This window comes from Esox lucius, chromosome 1 (assembly GCF_011004845.1).
Source record: "Esox lucius isolate fEsoLuc1 chromosome 1, fEsoLuc1.pri, whole genome shotgun sequence".
Taxonomy (NCBI): domain Eukaryota; kingdom Metazoa; phylum Chordata; class Actinopteri; order Esociformes; family Esocidae; genus Esox; species Esox lucius.
In genome coordinates, this window is record NC_047569.1 from 5,792,871 (window position 1) to 5,805,324 (window position 12,454).

At 38.8% G+C, this 12,454-nt stretch overlaps 1 protein-coding gene across 7 annotated transcripts in view; it reads left to right on the top strand.

Annotated features, from left to right (window-relative positions):
* Positions 1-12,454, top strand: part of LOC105007991 (muscleblind-like protein 1) — a 138,292-nt gene that overhangs the window by 104,577 nt on the left and 21,261 nt on the right. The window lies entirely within an intron of this gene.

A 12,454-nucleotide genomic window follows, 5' to 3' on the forward strand; every position in this document is an offset into this window, starting at 1 on the left:
GCCTACCTGAGCATTGTTTCTGACCATGTCCATCCCTTTATGACCACCATGTACCCATCCTCTGATGGCTACTTCCAGCAGGATAATGCACCATGTCACAAAGCTCAAATCATTTCAAATTGGTTTCTTGAACATGCTAATGAGTTCACTGTACTGAAATGGCCCCCACAGTCACCAGATCTCAACCCAATAGAGCTGGATGTGGTGGAACGGGAGATTCGTGACCTGGATGTGCATCCCACAAATCTCCATCAACTGCAAGATGCTATCCTATCAATATGGGCCAACATTTCTAAAGAATGCTTTCAGCACCTTGTTGAATCAATGCCACGTAGAACTAAGGCAGTTCTGAAGGCGAAAGGGAGTCAAACACAGTATTAGTATGGTTTTCCTAATAATCATTTAGGTGAGTGTACGTATAATCCCATTTATATTTTAGTTCACAGACAAGTGCAAGTGTACATTATCAAACATTATAAAAACTATTCCTTCAAGATGGGAGATGCCTTCAATAACATAAACCATGAGTGTTGGCTGATGGCAGGTCCATTCTTGGACAGATTAAGCTTGTTAACACTAGGACTGCCAAATGCCTATGGGAATTGGCGTTTGAGTTTGTAATTAAAATAAAACTGCCATTTTGAAAACTATACCCTCCTCCTCCCATGACTTTTCCTAAATGGGCGGCGTTCCATTATCAGAATTCTAAACCCACAAACGCAAAACTATTTAGAGACTATTTACCAGTTTATTTTTTACCCTGTTTTCAGACTTAATCGCCAATAGCCCACGTCACTTAGCGTTGGTACCCAAATGGTACCCAGGCGCTAATCACCCCTCACTGAATACACAGCCTGGTCTCAGGACACTACGTAGACAATTTTATGTACATTTTAGCCAGGGAATTTCGTAAGATATATTACGTTCAGTAAAATAACGTTGGAGTCGTAATGAAAAAAAAAAAGAGGGAAAACTGTGTTTCCAACCAGTGATGTTACCCACTGCTCCAGTGAGTGGTGTTGTCACAACATACATATGTTTGAAGTGATTTTCTATGTAATCCTAACCCAAACCTAAACCCTAACGTAAACCGCAGTGCTGTTTTACCTACCCTTAACCCAAACACTAACATTAACCCCAGTGCTGTGATACATAACCCTAAATTAACATTAATCTAACCTTTTTTGTTTCTTAACCCTACCCCAAACATTACCCCTAACCTTAACTCTATCGCTGCGATACCTAATGTCAACCTAACTGTAACATTAAAATGCATTCATTACATATAGTAGCAACCTTGGTAAGGCCATTACTCATCCCCTCAGATCTGGGATCCCTGTGTAGAGCAGTAAGTAGGGTGCCCACCTACAGAGCATAATGTTGGTGGTTCGAAACACTGCTTGAGTATTCTGTGCAAAATTGTAATGCATGATGTTTTCTTACCGTTCCTAACATATGATATGTTTGTCTGGCACATGTAACATACTATACATTTTCATAGAGTTCATAACATATTATACGTTTTAATTGCATTCGTAATATATGGTATGTTTTAGCTAACTCGTAATATATTATACGTTTTGGTAGCACATTGTAATGTTACCTAATGTAACATATCATACATATTGGGTGCCATGGATTTACGTAAAATTGTCTTCATAGTCCCCTGAAATCAGGTTGCAACTACAATTAGCTGAACATATCTTGACTAGTCAGTATGTCATTCTTGGTTTCATGTTTAATCAGTGACACTTACCCTACATTTTTATTTTAATATCTTTCTTTCAGTATGGCAACACATTGTTCATAGTAAGTACGCTCAGGCGTGGAACACAACATCATCCATAGCAATGGGGTCAAACCTGCCCTTTTTCTTAGTTTGAAACTTCTCCCCATTCCTTTGTAAAAGTTGGTCTTAGTATTTTTTGTTTTAGTTTTAAGAAGAACCTCTTACCCAGGAACTTTTAATGCTGTTTAAGAGTTCTCTTAGTGGTAAGTTAAAATGTTTTTTGAATACGGCCCCTGATGTGTATATTTAACTCAAATAATTTCAAAGTATTTTTGCATAGACTAAAAATGATGTCAATTCATTAAATAGTACAATGATAACTACAAAAAAATTGTCAGTTACCTACCTGCCTTTTTGTGACCTCCTACTTAATGCATTTATTAGAGCCCATGTAAAAATGGCGTGATGCTATTTCTGAGGGTCAGAGAGAAACAGAGAGGGGGAGAGTTGGGTCCGACATATTAGTGTGCGGTGTGAAAGTGAGGTCGTTGCAGAGGTTGTTGTCAGGCATACGTGTCACTTGACACTGCTGTGAAAATGCCACTGCAGTAATTAAAGCAACTCTTGTGTGTGTTGAGGTTTCCTTGTTTTATTATTTTTGTGAGGACCTAAAATCCCTACAAGGATAGTACAATTAGAAAAATGTGACCTTGTCAGTCTGTTTTAAAGCTATTTTCAGCCAACATTGAATTTAAGATTGAATGTTAACATTGAGTTTAGAGTTGTAAATGCCTTTACATTTAGGTGTGTATTTGTTTAGGTTTAAAGCAAGGAAAAACAGCTTCTTCAATGGAAAGGTTTGTAGGTTTAAGTTTGTGTGCTTGATATTGTTCTCTTTCACCTCAGAATTGAGTCTGGTGAGTTATGGTTGATGTAAAATTCAAAATGGTCTGGTGTGGTTACAGCCAAGGTTTTTGAAACCAAAAATGTTTGTGTGTGTTTGTGTGTGTTTGTGTGTCTAGGAGGTGAGAGTGAAATCAAATATGCTGATACCCCCCATCTGCCTCTGTCACACTTAGTCTTTCATTTTCCTCTTCTCCTCTTCTCCCCTTCCCCTCTTTCTCACTTTCCACTCTCCTTTCTCACTCTTCTCGCTTGGTTTCCCACCTTTCTTGCCCTCAACCTACTCCCTTCTTATGCCTCTTACTTCCTCTGTATATATACTATTTAAGTAAAATAATGGTTTCTACTAAGCTCACATATGAAATTGTTTTATGATGGTCATACCATGGATCATATCAAAAACATATGAAAGAACTTATATAAACATACCAAAAAAATATTTGAAAACTAAAAACAATTACGGTGAAATAGGCTTTATGGTTTTGATGCATAGAAATGCTAATGTATAGTAGATACACATGTATCAATAAGAAGCTTGATTTGTAATGCATTTCCTATTGTTTGGACAAAAATGCCATTTATCGCAAATGAAACCCTGACAAATGTAAGTGTTCATGTTAAAAATCTTAATTTCATTAGCCACTAACCCTAACTACAAACCCTGATTCTTACCCTAACCCCATATGTACATTTGAACCTATTGCTTACCCTTAAACCTGAAACAGAAGTGACTGGAGAAGGTCTGACTTTCCTATTTGGTGGACTTCTCATTCTCAACATGATAGTAAAAAGGTATCCCATGCAGGGACCTGCATCATTAACTTGGCCCGGAAATCCACTTTCCCTATTGCTTAGCCCTGAACCTGACCCTAACCTCAACCTCAATTTCTTACCTTTTATGCGTAAACCTCATCTAGTCCTTGTGGAACAGTATTAAAATATTTTTGCATTAATGCCTAACCTTCCATCTAACCAGTCATGCTCAGCCGTGACCCTAATTGTAACCTTTGCTAGAAACTTGAAACTTAATCCAAAAAGTAAATGAAAACTGTTCACATTGGTCACCATTTTGGGATATATTTGTCTCTGTTATATACAGTAACTTGAGTCAGAAAACTATTTCTCTCTTTGGTTCGGACATATCAAGTTTTACTATCTATGAAACACTAAAGCCATTAGGATCATACACCAGTTTGTTTTGTGAAGCCACATCGAATTTCAATGGAAACTACATTGACTAGCAGTGTTTTGTTTTGACACTTTAAAACCGGACTACTGGTGCTCTGCCAGTCATGTTAATTGACAGCTCTTGTGAGTTGCTTTTAGACCGGCTTGTCAGTGTTTACGGCCACTGAAAACACTTTTCATAGAGTTGGAAATTATTGGATTAGATTAATCAATTACAAATGATAAGGCTTGAAGCCCCACGAAATTGCACACAGCTGCTCCCCTGGCTTTCAAAGGGCCAGTCTGTCTGGCGGTCTGTTTTTGGATAGCTAGACAGGCAGACAGACAAGCATCCTAGAACAGGACACTCAGATGCAGAGTAAACCTGGGCCAGCATGGTTTGCTGTTCTGAGAAAAAGTGCTTCAGGCCACGAGTATTACGAATATTCTCTTATTCTAGGATAGAATTGAAGCAATAAGCCACAAGGAGGTGTAATATAGTCAGTATACCAGTGGCTAAGGTCAGCTTATAGACTCAATGCAGAGTGCCTTGCCACAGCCCTTACCACAAACCCCACAGGTGACGTATTGCAATTATATTACAGTTACAAACGCAAGTTAAATTACTATCATTTGTTACCATGGTCTGTTTCAAACCGGGAGGATATAAGTCCTGAATGCTGATTGGCTGAAAGACATATATCAAAGATAACTAATTCGAGCAAATTTAAATCCACTGACTTTTCCCTGAATAGCAAATATGCCGAACAAACTAGCGGATTCAAATTCTTTCAACTTCTTTGTTTTGCCTAAACAGCTGCCTGCCTGAACAACCATTAGTGGGTGTTGTGTCTCACTTGATTTGGAAAAAGCGCATTTGCATTCAATATGAAGGGTGTTTCCTTAATTTCACAGGCGGAATCTTAAGTCCAGTTTCAGTTTCCGAGCTCTACTGTTTTGATGCAGTGTTCTCGAAGCTCGTTTCAAAGTACAACACCATGTGACCAATGACATTCAAAGCTTTGGACATCACAAAATCCCCTTCGAGTTCAATTGCACAGTCATTTGAGAGTCATACAAGAGAATAATTTAGGGTTGGTTAGCAATTATTTTAGAGTCATACAAAAGTTGATGAGATGATTACTGACTGAATAGGAACATAAAAAACAAAAAGAAAACTATTTTCATTTTGGTTGACAAAAACGAGACTAGACAAAATTATCCTTGTAACAGTAGTCTTATTCCACTACCATATTTGGAAAGGAGGATTTTGGAAAAAGAGGTTCCCAGTGTTTTTTTTTCAAGATTACAGGTGTGATCAATCAATCCAATTTATTTATAAAGCCCTTGTCACAGTTGTCACAAAGTGCCTTTACAAAACACCCGGCCTTAAAAGACTTCTGAAAGCGCATCATCCCAATGTATACGCACAGACTAAAACCGTGGTGTGGTGCTTGGAGAAGAAAAGTAAAGAAAACACAAGTGAGCAGGCAAAACATTTTTTATTTCTTATGGGATTCACATTCAACTATTGGTCATAACAGAATGGCACAATCATAAAACAAAACATGCCATCAAAAGAAGAAATGAACTTACCCCTGTTCAAAGATCTGCATACCCTTTGTTCTCAATACTGTGTATTGCCCCTTTTAGCATCAATGACAGCATGCAGTCTTTTGTAATAGTTGTCTATGAGGCCCCGATTTCTTGCAGGTGGTATTGCTGCATTCGTCTTGGCAGAATGCCTCCAAGTCATGCAAAGTCTTCAGTCATCTTGCATGAACCGCACGTTTGACATCTCACCAGAGTGCCTCGATGATATTAAGGTCAGGAGACTGTGATGGCCACCCCAGAACCTTCACCCTTTTCTGCTGTAACCACTGTAGGGTTAACTTGGCCTTGTGCTTAGGGTCATTGCCGTGCTGGAAAGTCCAAGAGCGTCCTATGTGCAGCTTTCGTGCAGAAGAATGCAAAATGTCTGCCAGTATTTTCTGATAACATGCTGCATTCATCTTGCCATAAATTTTCACATGATTCCCTGTGCCTTTAGTGCTCACAAACCCCCAAACATCAGCAAGCCACTACCATGCCTCACAGTGGGGATGGTATTCTGTTCACCCCTCTGCAAACATAACACTAATGGTTTTGACCATGAAGCTCTATTTTGGTCTCGTCATTCCAAATTAAAATGTGCCAGAAGCTGTGAGTCTTGTCAAGATGTTGTCAGGCATATTGTAACCAGGCTTTTTTGTGGCATTGGCACAGTAAAGGCTTCTTCTGGCAACTCGACCATGCAGCTAATTTTTATCGTCATATTGTGCTGCTTGAAACTACCACACAGACTTTTTCCAGAGCAGCCTGTATTTCTCCTAAGGTTATCTGTGAGTTTTTCTTTGTATCCTGAGCAATTCTTCTGGCAGTTTTGGCAGATTGTTTTTTTGGTCTACCTGGCTTGTTATAAAGAGATCCCTGAATTTTCTGCTTCTTAATAAATTATTTAACAGTATTGACTGGCATTTGCAAGGCTTTGGATATCTTTTTATGTACTTTTTCATATCTATTAGGTTCCATTACCTTGTTAAGCAGGTCTTTTGACAGTACCTTTCTGTTCCCCACGGCTCAGTATCTAGCCTGCTCAGTGCATCCACGTGAAAGTAAAAAACTCATTGACTGTTTATACACAGACACTAATTGCAATTGAAATTCACCTTTAATTGCCATTTTCACCTGTGTGTGTCACCTTGTGTGTCTGTAACAAGGCTAAACATTCAAGGTTATGTAAACTTTTGATCAGGACCATTTGGGTGATTTCTGGCTTCATATGATCATTATCATAAAAAATATGATCATTATCGTTTTTTTTGCATATTCAGTCATACTTTTTATATCAATGTCAAAATATCATTATTTCTGCCAGGGTATGCAAACTTATGAGCACAACTGTATATATATATTTTTTTTAATGATTATTATTATATTTTTTACCTGATCCTGAACATTTGAGCATGTGGACACCATCCGTCCCATGACACTGTTCGCCATCTCATCAGGAGCATGCCCAGATGTTGTCGGGAGTTCATACAGGCACCTAGAGGCCATACACACTACTGAGTCACATTATGAGTTGCTGTGAAGAAATTCACGCAAGTTGGAACAGCCTGTGATTTCAATTGTTTACTTAGATTTTTGGTGATTTTCGAGTTTGAATCCACCACTCAAATGATTGGTGATTTTGGTTTCCATTTGACCGTTGTTACGATATTTTGTTCTCAACGAATTACACAATGTACATTTTTTTTAAAATCTTTATCATATTTCCAATGTTTGATTTAAGTGTTCCCTTAATTGTTTGGAGCATTGTAGTTACTAAATATTAATTTGTGAAACTCAAAACTTGAAATGTTATGCAATAAAACATTTTTGAAAGTGCAAAGGACAATAGATGTTCAAAGAAGATATTTTTGTCCTATGCTATTAGCTAATGCAACAATATGTGACAATGTAAATGAATGCCAAAGTGAAAATTAACACATTCTTCAATAAGATGCAACATTATTTTCCCTTTACCATGTCAAAATGCTGTAGGATAAATGAATGTTGTAAAATCCGGGTTTTAGACAGGCAGCGCGGCGGGGAGACAGACAAGCAGACAGATAAGCAGACACACAGACATACAGAGAGAAAAATAAGAGACAGACACAATGGCCAGTGAGCTGGAAAGGTAACATGAGGTCCCCACCCAGAGGGGGTGGAAGGGAAACTGCGAGACAGCGCTCAATTAGCACTGATCAATGAGGGGATTCACACTGGGGCAGGAGATTGGTGGCAGGGTGAGCCCCGGGGAAAATCAGCTCTTAACCAATCCCCACACTGGATTCAGGCTGACATGCTATGGTCTGCCAATGCAAACTCCTGGTGTCCCTGTCGCCAGGCAGATTCAGACCATGAATAGCCAATAGCATCAGAGAAGCGGAGACAGCAGAGTGAGGCGCGGCAGTCAGAAACACGTGATGCATCACAGGAAGTAGATATACTGGACATCTGTGGAGGAGAAGAATGAACAGTTAAAGGATGATGGAGGAGTGTTACGGCTTCCCCGCAAAATTCTAACGTTCATGCTGTTGTTTCAATCAGGGAATGTAGTTATTCCCCACAACAATATCAGTGGACACACACACACCTACACAAACACATGTATGTGCACACACCCCTGCTCCTAATCTGTTCTGTATTCATGAAGAGCTGAGAGCCTATCAGATTGAGGCCGTCCCGGTCTTGAGGGGAAAACGAAAGGGGAGAGAAAGAAGCTAATGAGAGAGGGAGAATGAGAGATGGAGAACAGCATTCTCCATACATTATTCTCCTCATGTTCCTTATATAGGCTGTGCGGTGCGCCGTCTGTCTGATGAAGGTGATTATATTCACAGTCTGATGCTCCTAGGGGGAGGGAGGGCAGTGCACTTCATCGTCTCATTTTGCAGCTCTGCCGAACACTCCCCTGGCTAGGAGTTATTAATGGGCGATGCCCAACACTCACGCACAGAAGCACAACTTTAATGTCTCACAGAGTGGACATTAAATGAAAACTTGTCTACAGTACCCCTTTGGGGTGTTTTGTGGGAGGAGGTCGAGTGGAAGGGCGTGGGGGTCGGGGGCAGCTGCAGGGGAGTGCGGGGGTTGGGTGCAGAACTTGTTTTCTTTTCTCATTCCACATCTTGACATTCCACATTTACATATTAGTAATTTATCCAAATCCACTTACAATTACTGTATTCATCATAACACGGCATTTCGTCTTAAGATTAATAGGTGGGACAGCCACACCATACGAGCAGCAGTAAGTTCACCTAGTTAATTAAGTTCCTATAAGCAGAGTCAGTGCAAGAAGAAAAATGTAATAAATGTAACATTATAGCAACTGCCTATGTTGATGCTAGTTGTGTTCCAGCATTGTATTGATTTATTGATCTTTTTTTGTTGAGGATGTCAGTAATTGTTCAACTGCGTGCTATGATCAATGCCTCACAATAAAACACCAATGTGCTGTTGATTGAATTATAAAATATTGAGAAACTAGAGAGAAGAATATAGAGGACAAAAGGGATCAAAATTAGGTTTTGTGTCGCTCACCAACAGTTGCTCGCTTGTGGGAATTCAAACAGGATTTTGCTGCTTTAAATGCACTTGATTTATCTGCTAGTAAGTTGGCTACCTGGCAACACCTGTAAATGTTGGCTACCTGGCAACACCTGTTCAAAACTGTGTCAAAAATGTTAGGTTTATTTCAATGGGTGAGCATTATATATCTTAGAATAGTGACATGCCTATTAGCCTGTGTAAATGCCCCTGGGATACAAAACGACATTAGAGTATGGTGGTTACCATCTGGGTGAGTCTGTGTCTTTGCTCATGCTTGTGTTAGCACTACACGTTAATGTAGTGAATATCAAGCGAACTAAAGCACTTTTTATTTTCCCCCATACACAACACTGATTTACTTCCTTTGTGAGTGCCAAAACAAGCGCGCTAAATATTTTGAGCTATTTGTTTAACACGTTACAATCCTGTGAAATTGAACTAAAGCGTGTGCTATGAAAACATCTGCTCCCTTAACGTTCAATTCTTAACCCCATTGCTGCTGCCTTAATGTCAGCACAAAAACAAGCAGATATCTTCCTTTTATTTTTGAGAATTGGGTCAAAAGACCCGGGGCTATTTTAAAACGACCTTGGGCACAAGCCCCGGATGACCTGCGTGTTTGTTTGTTTTAGCATTTACATTGCCAAATTCTAAGATTTGTACATAATAATAGTGTTTTTGCCAGAACTTGATAAATTGCTATAACTGCTAATGCTGCAAAATCCTCTTTGAACGGCCACAAACAAGCAACTGTTGGTGAAGCTAGTGTCACTGGATCAGACTATAACTGGCTTAAGACCACCCATTTGCACTGATTGACATATCCCTTGTGATCATGAAATATGCTTTGAAATACAGCATTAAATGTTAATATATGTCATTAAATGATGAAATATGGCATAAAATTATGAAATACACCATGAAATTATGAAATACGCTGTGGAATTATGAAATAGATCTTGTGATGAAAAGAAATATATATATTGTAATGAAATATCCTACCATTATTTTAAAAAGGGGCATTATAAAATGTTTGCCTATTAATGTGCCATATAAAAGAATATATTTAATTAATTCTATATATTTAATTATTTAATTTTGATTCATTTGGTCCTCCATAGAAGAATGTTCACCCTATCAGTTAAATGTCAAAACATTACAACAGTAGCCAAAGGCTTGTCTGAACACAAACACTATAATTTATTAATGATTTGATATTATGTAAGAAAGAGGGGACTACCATTATGGATGTTATACCCTCACTTTAGGATATTACTGAGTCTGAAACAGACATTTAATTGTCAGTGATATCCTGACAACTATATATAATCATGACATGTTTGCTGTCATTTGGAATGTAAGCAGATGGCATAGTACTTTAGGACTGCAAAATGAAAGGTTGCTTGAATACTAAACACAGCCAGGTACAACACACTTATAGGTAAGATTATTTTTCTTAACGTATATACATATATTGAAATTACCTTTTTTATAGAGACACAAATATGAAAACAATTTCTATTAATTGTTTCTGAAGATATATTTTTTCCAGGCACGTTCAATGCTTCATTGGATAAAAAGGTGGGAATTTAAAGATAGAGGGAGCATTTGCTGAAAGAGCACAGGGCCTGATTCCAACCCATGCTGTAGTAGTACATATCCATCGGGGGCTGCATAAAATGATGGTAAATTCTCTTCTCTTTTTGTAATACTAAATATAGAATTACTGTGTATGCGAGATGTATTTCAGCATATATTTCATACATTATAGGACAAGTTTTTAGAGATTGTTGAATAATGTAGTTATTCTTTAACATTCTCTCTATTTCCCTGTCTAGCCCTCCACCCTCTTTTACTTTCTCTCCCTCCAACATTCTCTCAGGATGAAAGTCCTCAAATTCCTCTCCCATCTCTCTGCCTCTCTCTCTCACTTTCTCTCTCTGGGGTTTGTACATCATAATCTGTTGGCAGGAGGCAATAGACAGTTAATCCTCTTTATCTCTGCTTCTGTTGCTAATTTGCCTCTCGTGGGGACCTGGAAGAAAGAGAGAGGGGTAAAGGATAGAGTGAGATTAGGCAGAGAGAAAGGCGGAGGGAGAAGAGTGTCACAGAGGAAGAGATGAATTAAAGAGAAGGCAGAATTAGCTTGCCTCTGGCACTGTCACAATTGGAGTCAAGCTCCAAGGTCATACTGTGACACATGCTTCCTTTGCACTGTATGACACCCCCCTCACCCTTTCTCTCTCGCTCTCTCTCACTTTTAATTTCAACACAACAAACTGCAAGGTCAAGAATATATGCACTATCATGTTGTATAGGTTATATAGATTCAGGTGATGGGAGTTAATTACACAGCATATTAGGATGAGAGATTATTACTAACTTTTGAATCTCTGTTCATAGATGTTTGTGCAATCCATCATTAGGTCATAGTGTTACGTGTACCGATCTATTCAAATCCAGTGATCAATTCATTACATTTAGAGGGCTTCACTAGTATTGGACACATTGGTTTACATTGCCAAACGCAGTGGAACATTAGAAAGATATAACATCTGAAAAATGTAACGTTCCACACCGGTTTCGAATTTCAAATGTCACACTATGAGTTATACACTGTATTGTAACAATGTCACACTATGAGCTACACACCATATTGTAACAATGTCACACTATGAGCTACACACCGTATTGTAACAATGTCACACTATGAGCTACACACCATTTGTAACAATGTCACACTATGAGCTACACACCGTATTGTAACAATGTCACACTATGAGCTACACACCGTATTGTAACAATGTCACACTATGAGCTACACACCATTTGTAACAATGTCACACTATGAGCTACACACTGTATTTTAACAATGTCACACTATGAGCTACACACCGTATTGTAACAATGTCACACTATGAGCTACACACACCGTATTGTAACAATGTCACACTATGAGCTACACACCGTATTGTAACAATGTCACACTATGAGCTACACACCGTATTGCAACAATGTCACACTATGAGCTACACACCGTATTGCAACAATGTCACACTATGAGCTACACACCGTATTGTAACAATGTCACACTATGAGCTACACACCGTATTGTAACAATGTCACACTATGAGCTACACACCGTATTGCAACAATGTCACACTATGAGCTACACACCGTATTGTAACAATGTCACACTATGAGCTACACACCGTATTGTAACAATGTCACACTATGAGCTACACCCCGTATTGCAACAATGTCACACTATGAGCTACACACCGTATTGTAACAATGTCACACTATGAGCTACACACCGTATTGTAACAATGTCACACTATGAGCTACACACCGTATTGTAACAATGTCACACTATGAGCTACACACACCGTATTGTAACAATGTCACACTATGAGCTACACACCGTATTGTAACAATGTCACACTATGAGCTACACACCGTATTGCAACAATGTCACACTATGAGCTACACACCGTATTGCAACAATGTCACACT